Source organism: Manacus vitellinus, unplaced genomic scaffold (genome assembly GCF_001715985.3).
Source record: "Manacus vitellinus isolate BGI_N305 unplaced genomic scaffold, ASM171598v3 scaffold_17_pilon, whole genome shotgun sequence".
Lineage (NCBI taxonomy): Eukaryota > Metazoa > Chordata > Aves > Passeriformes > Pipridae > Manacus > Manacus vitellinus.
In genome coordinates this window covers 6,937,460-6,952,439 of record NW_021939256.1, presented here as the reverse complement: position 1 = coordinate 6,952,439, position 14,980 = coordinate 6,937,460, and the positions used below count along the sequence as shown (strand labels likewise).

The 14,980-nt window shown below is 37.5% G+C and overlaps 1 long non-coding RNA gene across 1 annotated transcript in view; it reads left to right on the top strand.

Moving 5' to 3' along the window:
• Positions 1-14,980, top strand: part of LOC108639175 — a 317,263-nt gene that overhangs the window by 181,478 nt on the left and 120,805 nt on the right. Inside the window, exon 3 of the long non-coding RNA XR_001920307.2 lies at positions 12,864-12,920. This is a non-coding gene — a long non-coding RNA (uncharacterized LOC108639175). The remainder of the gene's footprint in view (positions 1-12,863; positions 12,921-14,980) is intronic.

Sequence of the window (14,980 nt, the reverse complement as noted above, 5' to 3'; positions counted from 1 at the left end):
AGGGCTAGATCTGGGGTGGAAGAACTGTGGGGTGGGTCTTGCAGTCTGAGATCTGGGGAAATAAATCTCCCTGGGAACCAGCTGGTTCCATGCACATCCATGGCAGGTGTGTCTGTGCTATACTTCTTTTCAGAAGTCTGGGAGATAGTGGTGGTCCTGAGCAGCCCATGCTCATCTCAGCTGACTGATTGGACCCAGTCTTGTTCCTCAAGAGCTACTTAAAAACACAAGAATCCTACTTCCTAGCTTTGCTGTTCCTTGATAATTTTTTCATTCATGGAATGACATATACTGTGGGTACATGGGACATATCAGTTCCTATGCAAAACCAGGCTGGACCCCTTAGTAGTTGTTAGCTCAGTAGATGTAGAACAGCTAAAAAAAAAGGAAAAAACAAGTATCCTATTTCATACAAGGGTGTCCTGCTAAAAAGTCCAAGCAGAATCCATAAGACTTCAGGCAAGGAAACATTTGTATGAGGGAACAGAGATAAAAACTGAATCAGTACTATTAAAAAAAAAAAAAAAAAGGCTTCGGATGAATGGTTTTAGCAGACTGATGAAGAATAAGTATAATGATTTAAGAACCAGAAAGTAACAGGCAGTTTAGGCAAATGCCTCTTTTTTTAGACTATCTTATGTTTTAGAGCTCGAAACTTCCCTGGTTGACAGCCCAGAGAAATACTGATGGGCCCAGAAGGGAAACTCTGCCTGTCTTAACTGCGACAAAATCTTTGAAAGGAGACACAGGAATAATGTCAGCATTTTCAGAAAGGAGAACAACACTCGAGAGTCCTGAAAATGCTTCAGAGCAGCTTCCCAGTGGGGCTTTGTGAGCAGTTGAAAGAGGCCGTGTGAATTCACAGAAGGGAACTAGGTTGCCCTTTGTCCTTTGTGTCAGATAGAGAGTTACCTTTCTCCCAGTGAGCAAATAAATTGCTTTAGGAGGTGAATAACTAATTTCAGGGGAGAGAGCAGCATTCAGTGATGGATCTCAGTGCCTGCAAGAAGCAAGCACTTCCTCCAAAAAGCTGAAGACCCTTTAGACACAGAGTCCAGAGATATGGCTGTTGGCATTTTGGGCTCTTGTATAACTACCAGAAGACCCAAGATCTGATTGCATAGATGAAGCTTGAAAATAATCTTATAACCTCCTATGAACAATCATTGACCTTTGAAGTAATTCTCCTCATTCACGGCACAAGCAGAGGGCTCTGAAAGCATGGCCAAAATCCAGCCCTTGTTAGTGCTTCAGAGGCAAGTGAGAGTCCTTTCTTTCTAATAGGTAATGGAAGTAAAATATGTCACTGTGGAAAATGGAGATCCTAGAATGACATTGCCAAGCTTTGACACTTCTTGCAGATGAATCTCATGTGGAAAGACAGCTGATCATGATATCAGTACCACACCTAGGAATTTAGGCTTTGGAATCAGCCATGTATTTTACATGTGAAATGGAAAAGCTGTTCACTTTCAAGTTCTATAATGTTCGAACCCATCCCTGCCTGGCATGCAAAGTCAAAATGTGTCTGACCAATGGCTGAATGATGTATTATTGTGTCTTGTGGTATCATGAATGATAATTGCCTGATACCCTACAGCCTTAAGAATTATGATAATAACATTTTTATTGGGTGCTGTAACTATTTTTTCAAGGAAAGAAAGGATTGTGGGGAGAAAACATGGAGGGCAGGGCATTTTCAGCAAAAGCAAAATCATTTTTGCACGTCTGTGTACTTTATAAAGATAACATGAACATTTAAATTCCTGTTGTGGACTTACAGTGTTTGATCAAGGAATGTATATTGGTTACCTGCAGTAATGTATTTACATGGCAGCTGTCAGCAAGGACATGAACCTCAGCACACAACAAAATTTAATTTTGAGGGAAAGACTCCTGTTCTACCTTTATCTTTATTCATTTCCATTTCTTTTAAGAAGCATTTTAGCATGTTCTGTTAAAATGAGTCTTATTGATTTTCTTTTTACTTTTTTTTTTTAATATTCTATTATGAATTCAAATACATACTGGCATCTACAGGCTCTTTTCAGAACCAGATTGAGGCATACCATGCTTGATGAACCTGTAAATAAAAACTTTTACTTTCACCGCTGTTTTAACCAGGGAATAACTATTAAATTGGGGAAGAAAACAGAACACAGTTTTCCTTCAGTTGTGCTGGGTTGTCTGAAAGATAGAGACGGAAAAATGTGTTTGAAACCTTTTTGTGTAAAACTAAATAAATTGAAAAAACCTTTTCTGAAAATTTTTAGTATGAGACTGTTCAAGGAAAGGAGAAAATTTACATTCACATGCATCTTAAATGAAGGTAGATAAAGCTGTGATAAAGCTGTTGAAGCAAGAATATTTTACCCTCTTATAATACTTCAACTTTGTGAAGGAAGCTAAGGTATATAAAATTTGGTAACAGTTGAGAACTTTTTCAGATTGTTTGAGATAGAAGTCAAAATAACTAATAGCTACTATTATATGTCAGCAGTACAGTTGCTGGGTGTGCAACCACACACAACTGCACAAAGTCTTTCAGTTGTGCATTTTCCCCCCCATATTCTAGGAGAAATAATACATTATAGAAGGCTCTTATTGCTCAGATTTCATTTAAGTTTTTGCAAATTCAGGGCTTAAAGTGTCTATAGTCTGGCATACTAAACGTACATTTTCCTGGACTTTTTAAAAGATTAAAGAGAAAGTTTTTTTTTCTGGAGTAACTGGAAAAACCAACCAGAAAATTACTGCATATGTTAGCACTGCCTGTGGAAGCAACAGTTCACACATGTATGTGTAGTCAGCTGATATCCATTTGAAGTGTTTGGTATGTCTATCTACAGAGTTGCAGATTTCTATTTCTCAGTAAAAATTCTGATATCTAATGCATATTCTTTTCCAGTTGCTTTCTTGTCCACTGTCAATTTATACCTCCAAGTGGTAGAAAGTGGCCTTTGTCAGTGGTTAGGACAAGAAGACTCTTTCTTTCCTCCTAAATTTGATATACTTAACTGTCTGCTTTTGTTTCTACCTTCATTATTTTTTTCCATTTGAATTGAAATGTACACTATCGTTTAAACATACTTGCTTACAAATACTTTTTGATTTCTTTTAAAACCATGACTACTTCAGTTACCAGTACCACTTCTCCAGAGAGAAGTAGTTAAAATAAAATAAAATAAAATAAAATAAAAAAAAATCTTCTGAAGCAGTTCTTATACAGCTGACAATTTCACGTGTTACTTGGATATTCTGAAAGTTCAAAACAACACAAATTCAGTAATTTCTGGAGTCCAAGGAGTCCATATATAGCACTCAGAAAAACAACCTTTAAATAACGTGGACAAAATCCAAATCACACTTCTGACTTTGCAGAAGTGTGAAGCAGAAACGAGTGCAGATAGATCTACTGAAAAAGCCTTTCAAAGGTAATGTGGAATATGTGTAAAAGAAAACTGACCCAAAATTTAAGACATAACCTGCTTTGACTTTTTTTTTTTGTGATATCTATTTTTTCGTCAGCTGGTAACAAATTTTTACCTGGTTTGTTCTGTCTCCCGAGCCAGTTTTAAATTTGCCCCTGCCCTACCTTTCCATTTCCAACCAAGTGCTTCCTCTCTCTTTTGATTGGACCTAATTTTCTACTTGAAAATAAGCCAGGTGAGACAGAGTTCAGATGCCTGTTTATTTAAAATGCTGAAACACACAGGGTGTCATCACTTCATGCATCAGGCACTGCTTATGAACAGTGAGTGGGGTCTTGTAGAGCTAGTCCCAGGTAACATATTCAAGATACTGCACTCAGCATGGTGATTTCTCCTTAATGCAATGCTCACCCTTCCTTCTCCTGCAGTGAAGTGGAAAAAGGATGAGGATAACACTTGGTACTTGTTAAAAAAAACCAAAACAAAACAAAAACATGTAGCCATAATTTTTGCAGAGGAAAGCTTGTAAATGTGGAAGAGTAAATCCCAGAGACTTGAAAACAGGAAGGCAAATGAAAGTACTCAGTTTTAGAAATACGCTATTTTATTTAACAGCTTTGAAGATGTATGTATGCTCTCACAGTTTGGCAGAAAGCATCTCTTCCATCAGTGGTATCATTCCTGTTCCTGTAATGAGCACCAGTGTTCAAGGCAAAGTGCACAGTTGCTCGCCTTGGCTAAGCACCTGAGGAGGGCACAGTGAGAAACTCTGCCAGTTGCTTTAGTTAGGGCAGCACAGCAGTAGGAGATGAGGTGGGTATGTTTGAGTAGTTTGGGGGATCTGGAAGCTGTGCTGGGAATAAAAGTGGTGCTATGTCCTGTGCTGACAGCATGTTGCTTTTCCCTGTGGCCTCACAGTCAGACCCAGACTTCTTTGTAGTGACCAAGAGAAACAGTGGTTGGAATAACTGTGTGGGCTGCCTATTCAATGCACATTTCTCTCCTGCCCTTGGATGTTTCCTTTAATTGGCTTCTGCTTGGATTCTGTTTAACAAGATGGCTTGTCTATAGGAAAGTATTTGCTAAATCTAAATGCAAGTTAATATTGTCATTTATGTGGGATTTTCTTGCTGTGAAAACCAGTTTTACAAAACTATGAGATAGTGGTCATATTTTTCATTACCTGATAGTTTTCTATTCAATACATTACAAACATTTGTATTAAGGTCAGTTTGAAGATTTTATATAAAAAATGGCATATAAAAGTGGGTTTTTTGATAAATAATGGTGAAACATTTCCTCAAGATCAAAGAAAGTCATGCAGTTATTCTTTTAAAATAACTGCATAATTATAATTACATGTTGATTTTTAATTTATTTTACAGTTCCAAAACAGCATCTAAACTGAAGAGAAATCCAAGTCTCTTGCTTTTCTATAGTCATTGGCTCTAGTTAAGGGATTGTTTAGGAACCGATATGCAATATTGAAGCTAATTGACCTGAGAAGGTGTTTGCAGTAATTTTATTGGTAACACTGAAAAAATTAATCATAGTTTTAAACCAACTTCCCCCAATCCGGTAAATTGTTCTAAGTTGTTAAAATAACGATAGTGGTGGATTTCTGGAGACATTTATTTGAGTCATCAAGCACAGGGAGAGGCACCCTGCTGTACATGTGCCTCCAAGTACAGTAATTTTAAAGCTGTGTAAATGCTGATCAGGGAGGACTACAGACTGAGGTAGTTCAGAAGATGTGAAGCCTTACACCTGAAGTCCCTTTTAAGGTCTGAACTATTAGCCATGTAATGACTCTGAAAACATTAGAAAGATCATAGTTTCAGATTGTTAAAATTCAGTGTACTAGTTTGGAGCAAAGCTAAGCTGCAAGTGTGAAAAGTCAGCTGAGACCAACTCAAAGTCAATGCTTTACAGGCAGCCAAGAGCAAAAGAAAAGAGGAGTGAGTATAGTAGAAGCTGTGTGCTGCCCTGTGCTGATGAGAGCCTTCCTGACAGGGAGTTGCTGTACTGGAGGTTCCCTGATTAAAAAGGCTGGGAGGTGTGGGTGTGGGGACCTGTGGACTAAAGAGAAAAGAAGAAATTCCTGTGTGGAGAGTGTGCTTGAAGAGAGAAGGGAGGCAGAGGGCTTTATGCCACATTTAAAAATGAGAATTCTGTTACTTTGGAAGTTGTATCCAACAAGGTTTCTCAAAACAAAAAGAAATGCTGTCCCTATTAAGTCAAGAAGGAGTTTTATGGATGACTTTGGGGCTTAAATTTCTGTGGCAGGAATTATTATAATTATATGCTGAGTGCCAGCGTATTAAATTGCTGATTAAAAGCTGGGCTAGTTTTCAAATGATGGAACAGAGAGCACAAATGTTATTCTTTGAAGGTGGAGAAAGAAGAGAGGTTTGTGTTGGTGTTTAACGGCATAATGGTGCGTTTGCTAATAAGATTCTTGCTAATTTTAGTGCCATTACGGCAAGTGCTGCAGTATCCACATAGGAGTAAGAATAATGCAAAGAATACTGCCTCCCAATGTCAGCTACTTTGCTCTGAATCTCATGGGTATTTTGGATAGGCATGATATTTGGAAGCATCTGCCAACAAGAAATACCCTAAGAAACAAAATTCATAAACACTATGTATGATTTTAAACTAATTATTTTTTTCCTTTTTGTTCCTCCCTCACTTCCTTGAATAGACAGTACCTTTCTTTCCCCTTTCATCTTTGTGAGTTGACCACTTCCATTACTTTCTTATTTCTGCTGAGGCTGGTAAGCTGGTTTGATGCATTCAGCAGTCAAAAGTGCAGTTCTGTGTGCATTTTTGTTGGCTGACTAAGCAAAATGAAAGAGGCTGACTGTGAAAGTGAAAAGGTGATTTACCCTGGTGTCATAGTACTGTGCAGTAATAACGCACAGGGATTGTTGGACACACATTATATTGTACAATTATATAATTATAAACAATATAATTGGAGGCAGTTGAGCTTGAATGCAGCAGGTTGTTATTTAGCAATCATCTCTTTCAAGGCTCATTAAACGCAGATTTATACACAAAATAAAAGGTTTGCTCTATAAAGGCTAACTATATAGTGGCATTTATTCCCCAAAATGTAATACATAGATCTAAAGCTGTCAACGTCTATAATGGATTTAGTCAGTGATTGTGAATGAAGTGTTTCAGAAGGTATGAGAATCTCAAGCCCTTTGCCTTTATTTACAGTATTATTTCTGAGACTTTCTTTGTATGTCTGTTTTGGAAGGCTAAAGAGCCTGGACATATAGCTGTGATCTTAGATTTTGAAAGCTGACAAGAAGAGACACTACAGATGGTAAAGTGTTCTGAAAGGTAACAAAGATCTCTTAAAAATAATCCATATTTTGGTCTTATTTTAGCCCTTTAAAGTTTTATAATTCTGAAATTATGAATGAGTTTATGGGGAAGAAAATTGAGAAGCTAAAATATTTTGTTGCTGCTATCCCAAGGCATTTAGTTTTATTACCTGATATAAAATAAGTTTGTATTAAAACAAAACAAAAGGATAAGAATCTTATCAACAAAGAAGAAAAGCCACAGAACTAAGAACCTTCTATGATGTGGAGATCTACAACGCATATAGTGATCCAATCTCAAACTTTTAACAGTTGGCAGAAGTTTGGAACAGAAATCTATATTCAAATATATATATAAACAGAAATTTATGTGCTTAAATTTTTTTTTGGTTTTTTTTTGAACATCTAGAACTCCACCTGACTTTTAAAGCAAGTTGTTAAAGAACAGTATAAATAAGGAGCATTCTTGAAGAAGAGCCTCCATATTCTGAGCATGGTTCTGTGAGAGTACAGCTTGACACCATGAAGTATCTGGCCCACATGTGCTCAAGACACTTTGTATTTCTTATTTCACACATGAATTTTTAAATGCTCCATTTTAATGCTACTCCTGGCATGTCATTAGCACCAGTCTCATTTTGTAATTCTGTGTGGTGTGTTTAATTTTCATTCCTTCTTTAAGTGATTCACAGGAGCCCGATAGATGCAAGGCTCCTATGGGTTTCATCATTCCTCTGCACGGTTACTCTGGCATGGTACAGGTGCTGCATCACTGTTTCCAACCTCTTACTAAGTTACTGCATTTTGCATCACTAGCTTTCACTTTGCTACATCTGAAATTTTTCTGCACAATAATTGCATAAATTCACTTATTATACTGGAAAATATTAATATAGTATGAGTAATTGTAGCTAAATATTTTGAATGTATGTAAATCATGTCTTTAGCAACTGTATCTTAGTTTTAGCTTTTGGTAGTTGTGATGCAGAGCTGTGTTTCAGAGCTGTTTTCCTTCCCCCACTTCTGCCTTGTTTGCTCATTTATCTAAATGTGTTAACTCACAATGTTTATCAGAGTCACATTAGTGAATTAACAAGGTCCATCTTCTTGTAACACCATTTTAAAACTATTTAGTCTTTTTAAAGTTTAGAGATAAAGCATTCCAAAATGCCAGCCATGAAATTCAATCTTTCTGATAAGGCTGATTTTGTCTGCTTTTTATTAAAAAAAAAAAAAAAAAAAAAGAAGTGAGTATTTTAGGAACAGAGGGAGCATAAAGCAGTCTTCACTGGCTCCACTGTAAAATGGTCTTACAACATTATGACAGTGGTTTGATAGAGAGGTTTTGGGGGGAGGGGTTGTATCCTTTATGCTAATCTACACAATCTAACTAGACAATCTCTTATCTCTTACATTTGGGTAGTTGGTTTGGTTTGTGGGCTTGGGTTTTCTTTTCCAGAAGTCCATAGATAATGAACTTCGGCTGGAAACAGCCTTGGAAAAGCTTACACTGCTCATGTTCATTCTGTATCTTCTGAGTGCACAAGGAGTGCATAACTCAGATCCCCAAACTTTCAGCTCCTCAATTACATTTAAAAAGAAAATACTGAGTTATGTTAATCAACACTCAGTTTTTTGTTTCTATTTAAAGTTCTCTCCGTTCAGATAAATTCCCAGTGGTCTCCTGGTGCACTGGATGAAAGAATTAATCCTTATCTAGTGCTTACAGCATTTCATGGCTAGAACACAGATCAATGTGAAAATTTGTCCTGTTGATCGCTATAGTAGGGTGTGCAGCCTTGTATGATGTGCAAAAAATTGGAGTTAGAACCTAAATCAAGAGCTCATCTTTCCACATGTGTTTTAGGTTTTTTGTTTCAATTTTGAGTTGCTGTCTCCTTATGCTTCATAGCTATGACACAGGAATTGCTAAATTACAGGGGTTTATGGCCCTATGGGGTGGCATAGAAGAGAGGCAATGTCATGGGATTTCTCTTAAAATTCATGTTAGCAACATCTCCCCAAGGTGCCCAATCCCTTGAGAGCCACAGACGGGATGATCTCCACCACAGGAGTCCCACACTGTCTTTGCTTTGCATGACTTTGCTGTCTGTCTGTCCTTTCCATGAAGGGTAGCAGTTTATTCTCTAGGACATCTAGTTTTGCTCCGCTTATTCCATCATGACTTGCCTATTGGGAAGCTCTGCACAGGGCCAGAGCAGTGGCTGACCAGCCTGTGTCTTTAGAGGCGCTGTGATATCTGAACTGTTGCTGTTAATGTCTCGTCTCAGACATTAGGGAATAATAACTTAAAGTTGAGGATCTTTAAATTGCCATTTGAGGGAGAATAAAATAACACATATGCTGTATACGTAAAACAACCTTAAGAGGAAGATAGAATAACACTGCATGCCAAATAGTTCGTATCACTCACTGAGTAATCAACTCTTTTTTGAAGCTTTAACTCTTTTAAGAAATTGTATGTTGGTTTGAGTGACTTGCATGTTTTCCTACTCTGACAGTTTAGTCCAAAGATAAAATGTTCTCTATTGTAAACAGCCATATTGCAGAAAAACAGTAAAGAGCACATCTAATAGGATTCACTCAAGGACCTTTTCCCTCATTAGTATTGCACAACTGTGTGTTGTGCACCGTAAGGTGATGGTCTTTTGAAAGAAAGAAGCAAAGAGAAGGTTGAGTCATGAACTCCATCTTGATCTAAAAAAGGAAATGGTACTTCATTTCTCTAAATGAGGAAATACAATATTTGAAATTAAAAGAAGAAAGGTGTTGTGTATCAAACTTACTGTGTGAATTTTCAAGGTAATTTTGTTTATCTAGATAAACATACGTATCTATGCTTGAATAGGTTGCTAATATATTTCCATTATACTGAGGTTGATACATAAACCTTCCTCTAATCAAAAATACAAATAAAGGCACTATAGGTTGAAAATATGATGAGTAATATTCTTAAAGATATTATGGATCTGAAAGTTTTAAAGAAAAAATCTTTTCCCTTCAAACTTTAGCAAAGAGATTATAAAGATTAGGTAGATATGTGAGTGTTTATCCTGCCACTCACCTTTTAAATGTTTTGAGATCCTCATAGGAAGAGCTGTGAAAGCCCTTCTCAGTCATGGCTGCTCAAATGCCTGGACTACCCACTAAAGTCCACAGAAATTGTGCACCTTCAGAGGAATGTAGAGAGAGACCCTTCTGAGAACAGCAGGGGACTAAAGGAGCTAGTTTCATTTCCTACTCCTAATAGTTTCAAAGACAGAGGTTTGATTGCTTCCAAGGACCTAATGCAAATACTACTTCAGAGGTATTCAAGCCACAGGAAATGTAAATCAAAGGAAAGTATAGTTCACAAGGTTGGGGGTTGTCTCAGTTTAAAGAGATTGGAGTGTTTTGTTAAGGAGGATGAGTTATGAGGTAGACCAACCTCCTCTCTCTCAGCAATTGTAAATCTGAAATTAAGAGGCTCCAATCGAGGAAGTACGGAAAAAAGGAAGAAATAACAACCCTTTATTAAAGGATATATGTATATAGGCAAGAACAGCAAAAAAACACAAAAACAACTAAACAATAACCCTGTACCCAAAAAGTCCACTTCAAAAAAGGAAACCGTTTGATACTTCTCTGTCCTCTAGTGCAATTCTAATCACTGTCGGCAGGCGCTGTTGGATCACTGGAGGGGCAGAGCCTGCAGTGCTCAGTGATGGTCGGTGGGGGGGCTATTGTTCTCTGGTCGCCACCTGGGGGCCCCGGACTGCAGGGGAAGCCAAAAAATGGAGATTTCCCCACACACACCCCGAGGAGGGGAAGGGGAAAAAGGGGGAAAGAAGGGCAGTTTCTTTCCCACTAAACTCACACTGTCTGCAGCTGGCTGTAGACAGGAGTCCCCCTTTGTTCGTCAGTGAGCACAAACTGTACGATGAAATCTGAGCAGATTCGGGCTGGAGACAGGGCAGCACACAGGCAAGCCAAGGCCGGAGAGCAGCCAGATGACCAGGTCAAAAGAAAAACGCCTCAAAGCTTTTCCAACACACATACACACCTTGTCTCTGTCAAGGCAGAAAGTGAAGTGCCCTGCATTTGAAAGGAGAGGAGAAAAACTCCTCCCCCCTCTCTCAGCCTCTATCAGGCTGGAATGTAGTTCTACCAGCCAGCTCCTTTGTGTAGGTAGTCACCCAAGGCAGAAAACTGTCCTCTCCATTCAATATCCCTCCCCTACATGCATGCAGCAGGGGAAAGAAAATTCCTGTTTGTTTTTTTTAGAACAAGTAAACCCATGACAAGGGTGGAGGATCAGCTTTGAGTTGTTTGTTTGAAAGCAATCGATACATTTAATCTGAGCTGCAGAGCATTGTCCAACTGGCTTGAAGCTAATCTCTTTTATTATTGAAATGTTCCCTAGGAATATTTTGTAATAGCAAACAAGTGATGCAAATCAGCACAAAGGGCTGTGTAACTCTTCTCTCATATGGAAGGTGTGTGTGACAAGGCAATTTGCTGGCAGGCAATATTAGAAACTTGATGGTCTGCATCTCTTTCCTCTTTATGCCATGCAAGCATGTGTGACACTATTATTCCAGAGGAAGTTTCCTGATACAAAGCAGATTGCTGTTTTTTTCCTTGCATCATGTAACAGTGTTAGTTTTTACTTTCTTGTTTGTACTTGGCTATGTGTAAATGTGGCTCACCACAAAACAAAACATGGAAATAATCCCCTCTCTCAACTCTATCAAATAACTGAATTTGATTTTCTTTTTTTCTCCCTCTTATATCCTAAAATATTGATGGATATAATTCTAGCCCAAGGTAAGTAAAAGGGACATGCAGGATATCTTTTGCCATTCAGGCACTGCTACAGCTCCTAATCAAGTTAGTGGAAGTTCTACCACTCAACTGAGTAGAAATGGGATTCAACCTTTGCTTACTGATCTCATTCTGATGCAGTGGAGTTTCCTGCATTCATGTGACCAAGGGAAAAATAGGAAGGCCCATGTAAATAGATATTGCGTAAAAAAATCAATATGAGGTGTCATAGATTAAATGGTCCTGACTTGACATATTTTTTCTTAGCTTAGTCTGAAACAAGATTTCTTGTGCTGCTTAAGTGGAGTCAGTGAAACAATTTAAATCAGTAATGGTGAATTCATGTTTTGTGCTTCACTTGGGAAGCAACTAATATAGCACACTTACAGTTCTGTACACCAGAAGATTGTGTACTGTGTCATCTCAAACTCAAAGTTAGCTAATAAAAATTAATGTTATATTACTGTCATATTAGTAGGGACTTTAAGCTTGACCTCTTTTCTTTTCAATAATATTAGCATTAGGAATATATTTTACATACATTAATGAGTATTGGGCACCTCTGACATCTGCCTACTTTCTAGTGAATGTAGGCTACTAAAGAGTCTTGTTTGCCTTGCTTTACAGATCAAGAAATTCCAACAAAACTGTTCAAGATCTCAGTTAGGTTGTGTGAGTATAAGAAAACTAAAAACTTGACAACTACGATTTTCAGAGAGATGCTTTTATAAAAATGCAATTGATGTAATGGTACTTTTGGTATAAAAGAGTCCCCTCATTTCCCCTTACTATTTCTTTCCATTTCCTTTCTTTTCCTCCCTTCTTTTGACTTTACTCTGAGAGAGAGAAAATATACAGAAAGGAGAAAAGATGAAAAGCAGAAGTAAAGGAAGAATAGCATGTTTTGTTTTCTGGTCTTTGCAGATTTGTTCAAAGGGCACCATAAGAATTTGTGTGTACCAATTTTTAACAATCAATAGCCTTCAGGGGTTTTTGTACATCTCTCTGAGATACTTCCCAAAACTAAATGCTGTATCCCAGTGAACATTGTATAAATATTAAAATGACATAGGGTACTGACTGGTAAATCTAAGTTATCTGTAAGTATTTGAATTGCAACAGAAGATGGAAACAAATTTTGGGACTCTAAGTTGTCTCTAGTGCTAAAGTGCTTTTGGTTCTTCGTCACAAAAGTTGGTGACCTGTTAGCCTGTTCTAAAGAGTGCAAGACTTCATCATGAGTGAAAATGTGTTGCTTCATATTCAACAGGTCAAGTTTTCTTCAGATTGAGGCAGAACTGTGGCTCGTGAACATCTGATGTGATAGGTAAGTTGAATGTGACACATCTTTTTACATTATCACCACACGAAAAATATTGATCTTGATTATGCTAGTGTAAGTGAGCTCAGAAAATCTGGTGTAACTGAGGCATAGCCCACGTGTTCATAAAACAATAGATAAGTGTTTGGGTATATTAGTGGTGAACATTGCTAAATAACTTAGTGGCACTGTTTTCTTTTCAGCTATTTAGTCAGATGGGCTGTGTTGTAAAAAAGGTATCCTAGCATGCCATTAGTGCATAAAAGAGAGACTAAGGTAAGGGTAGAGTTTTATATTGTGTTTTTTTGCTGAATTTTATTATTTGTGGCAACTGTTCAATACCTAGGGCATACATCTTTAGACTGGTTTAGTCTTATAATCCTGAAACAGTGGTGTGACCAAGCAGGAGTTTTGCTTACACTGATATATGTGAGGCTGCTCCAGTTCCAGAGAAATGGTGAAGAAAATGTGAAAAAATTTCAGTTAAGCTAGTGTGAGGCTCTAGAAACCCCTTGTCACAGGGACATCCACCATGGAAATGATTCCTAGAAGGGTTTTGGCAGTCAGAAGCAGGTAGACAAATGGGAGTGTTCTGCACTGCTTGTGTCAATAAAACAGATGCCTTGTGGAGAAGTGTATTTAATGGTATAGAGTTGATCCGACAAATAAATACAAAATTTCTTTTGCAGTAGAAATTTCTAAGTATGTAAAAAAAAAAAAAAGGAAATGACATAAAGTTATTAGTTTCCCATCTCTGGAATCCAGTTTAGGAGACTCCTTAATGATGTAATTTTTCAAGTTGAAGGGTAACTTTTTCTGAAGTAATCAAGCCAAGATATATATGCCTAGTAGGATTTTGAGTCCTATTTACAATATATGTTGTTGTCTACATTCACTTTTTTATGGTTAGGATTTAAAAATGAAGGTAGGAAAAACCATCAGTGCTTTCTCTACTAGTCTGAACATAATGATAAATTTCTAGAACTTCAATGTTGATACTTCAGAGTTTTCTTTTTATGAAGCTATGTAGGAGAGAGTTTAACTCCTTTCAGTCTGTTTTAATTCCATCACTTCTTTCAAGGTATCAGATATGTTTCAGTTTTTTAACTTGCATTTTTCGTTCATTTTGATACAAAGGCAAAGGTAGTCTGGTAGCACCAGACTAACATTGGGATGATGAAGTGACAGTAAATGTAATGACAGGGAAGGTAAAACATATGATAATATTTTTAGGACCAGAAGAGTTTACCATCCAGACCTATGTATCACACATAGATTAAGCAGTTTCTAAAACGTCAGTACATTGTGATTTATATTTCATAAACTAATCCTTTCCTAGATAAAATGAAACATTAATTTGTGTGTGTGTAATATCTTGCAATTAATTATACAGGCAGACACTTAATGGGGTCTGATCATGAATGCCTCAAATGGGAGGTGCATTCATATTGCACGAGTGCTTGAGAGAAATTGGTGTTGCATCTGTATCTTATGTAAATGAGATTGGTAACACTGGATCAAATGGATATCTTTTTCCATTGCTGTGTAGCCTTTCATTATGGATTGGATAAATCCATTCTTACTTATGGGAAGAAGAAAAAGGAAAAATGGTGCTGCAGAAATTTGTGGATCTTTCCTTCCTTGCAGAAAGGGAAGGACTCATCTCAGAGGAGAACACTCCATGAGCTCACGTTTTCAGTAGAGGTTTTCTTCTCTGTGTGTGTGCTTGTGTTTGTGAGTATCTCTTCTGTAGCATAAAAGATCAAGGTATTTTATAAATAGATCTTCTCTTAAAAGAGGCTGCGCAAAGAGGATCAATTTTTCCCTAAATGTGTCAGGAGCAAGTGTCCAGTGTTTTGGAAGGTCTGATCCTGAGGAAACGGAGTATAGATAGGCTGAAGCTGGAAACACAAGACTGAGAGAATGCAGTCTGTAATGCACAGACAATGCTCTCAAGCCTTTAACACACTTAAAATTTTTTGAGGTAGCATAATCACTGTTTTAAAAGCACACCAGGAATATAGATGTCAGCCAGTGGATTTGATGTGTATATAGCTCATTATGTG